Below are 2,327 nucleotides of genomic sequence, written 5' to 3'. Positions count from 1 at the left end.
CTATATTGTTTTGAAAAGACCTACTAACATTTGGCAGTCTTCTAGTGGAAAAAACAAAACAAATGGTCACCCTAGAGTGAGGCCCACAAAAAGGTAAACCCCAGTAATCCATAAATAAGTAACTTCCAATCAGTTTTACTTTTTTTTTTTTTTAAAGTCAAATGCACTGGAGTAAAGCCCTCAGTAAAATGCACCCGCTTAAATGTACGGTTATGAGTCTTGACAAATATGTACTCTAGCATATACCACAATCAAGAGATAGAACATTTCCATACAACAAAAAGGTCCCTTCAGTCTCTCTGCAGTCAATCTGCACCCCACCACTAGCCTCAGACAACCACCAATCTATTTTGTTACTGTGGATAAGTTTTGCATATTGCAGTATCTCATCTAAATGGAAGTATGTGAATTTTTCTGATTTTTTGTTCAATTTAGTTAATTTCTTGAAATTCATGCTGTTGAATATATCAGAGTTTAATTTTATCCATTAGTATTAATATGTTAATTATATTAATCCATTGTATTAATATACCACTTTTTTCCCATTTAAATGTTGATGTTTTGGTTGATTTCTAGTTTGAGACTAAAATAAATAAAACTGCTATGAACACATTTCATGTGTAAGTTATTTTGTAAACAGGTTTCATTTTATTTGGAATGTACAAGTATGTGTGTTCTTATACATTCTAAATGCTAGGTTGTTTTGGAAGTCCAAAATGCTAGGTTGTATCATAAGAGTATTTTGACTGTTTTGTTTTGGGGGCAAATTAAGTTCAGAAGCTGAGTTTGTCTTTGCCAGTAATTAATTTAACACGGATTCACTGTGGGAATTATGATAATTTCACTAGCCAAGAGAATATAGGATATCTCTGAGTAAACCAATAAAGAAATAACATACTCAAAACAAATGACAGATTACACTGTTGTACCAGGCAAGGTTAGATGAAAGGAGTAAAGTCCAATTTAGTTAAGGTGTATCTTTTCTAAGAGTTTTGATTTCTCCTGAGAGAAGGCTTTGCCAACCAAGATCTGACTTCCAGCTGCTACCATAAAAATAAAAGACCCTAGTTGCTAGAGTGTGTTTCTAGGGAACAGTGGTGCCTGTGTCCATAGGTATGCTGAACTTCTCTGGCTACAGATCAGACCACTGCCAATAAAGGCATTGCCTTTTACCTAGGTAGAACTAATGCCCCAAGGTCTTCAAAGAGCTATTAGCAAAGGGTAGCTTCTACACAGACTGAACTCAGATATTTCTTACAAATTTTCAGTATTTACAGTCTAAATATCTCTTGCCATAGTTGCTTCTCCTCCTGTTCTTAGCAATAAGCCCCTAGAAGGGCCCCTCAGCAGCTGGGATACCAAGCGCTTATCAATTACAACAGATGACAACTTACTTCATTCTTATATTAAAACAACTTTACTTCTAAAAACAACTGTTTTGTGTTTATCATAAACAAGTAAATTAAAACTTCACTTTCGTCATAAACAAGTGGATTTGAAATAGCAAACTAAGAGTCAACACTGATCTTTATTTAAAAAAAAAACTGCCCAACTAGTTTCCCAAATAGCTGTGCCACTTTACACAACCCCCAGCAACATATATGAGTCCCAATGGTTCCGCATTTGCCCCAAAACTTGGAACTTAACAGTCATTTTAATTTTAGCCATTGTGGTATCTAGTATCTCAGTGTTTTTTATTTGCATCTTTATGTTGACTAATGATGTTAAACATCTTTTAATATACTTACTATTCATATCTTTTGTGAAATGTCTGTTTAAATCTTTTTTTTCACTTATGTTGTATTGCTTGTCTTATTGAGATTTAAGGGTCCTTTGTATATTTTGGATGAAAGTCCTTTATGAGAGGCATGTATTACAAATATTTTCACCCTGCTCATGACTTGCCTTTCAATTTTCTTCTTGAAGAACAGAAGGGTTTTTTTCTTTTATGTTTTAGTGCAAGGCTGAAAAGATTTCCTCCCATGATTCTTTTAGAAATTTTTTTTTTTTTATGTTTAGTTCTATAAGGAATTTAAAGTAGGTTTTGTGTTGATATGAGGTAATGGCCAACATTCATTTTTTTTTAGTTGTTCTCATACCATTTGCTTCAATGGCTATCTTTCTCCAGTCAGTTACCTTGGCAATTTCATCAAAAACTGAATGAACATATATGTGTAGGTCTATTTCTGGACTCTGTTCTGTCTCGTTTCCCTAAGTCACAGTATACTTAAAGACAAAGATGTTCCCAGCAACGTGCTGGGAAATGTTTACCAACACGCACTTTGGGAACATGGGTACAAACGACCAAACAAAAAATGCTGATTTGC

Source organism: Bos taurus, chromosome X (genome assembly GCF_002263795.3).
Source record: "Bos taurus isolate L1 Dominette 01449 registration number 42190680 breed Hereford chromosome X, ARS-UCD2.0, whole genome shotgun sequence".
NCBI classification, from domain to species: domain Eukaryota; kingdom Metazoa; phylum Chordata; class Mammalia; order Artiodactyla; family Bovidae; genus Bos; species Bos taurus.
The sequence above is the reverse complement of the archived record's forward strand: the minus strand, read 5'-3'. Positions refer to the sequence as shown.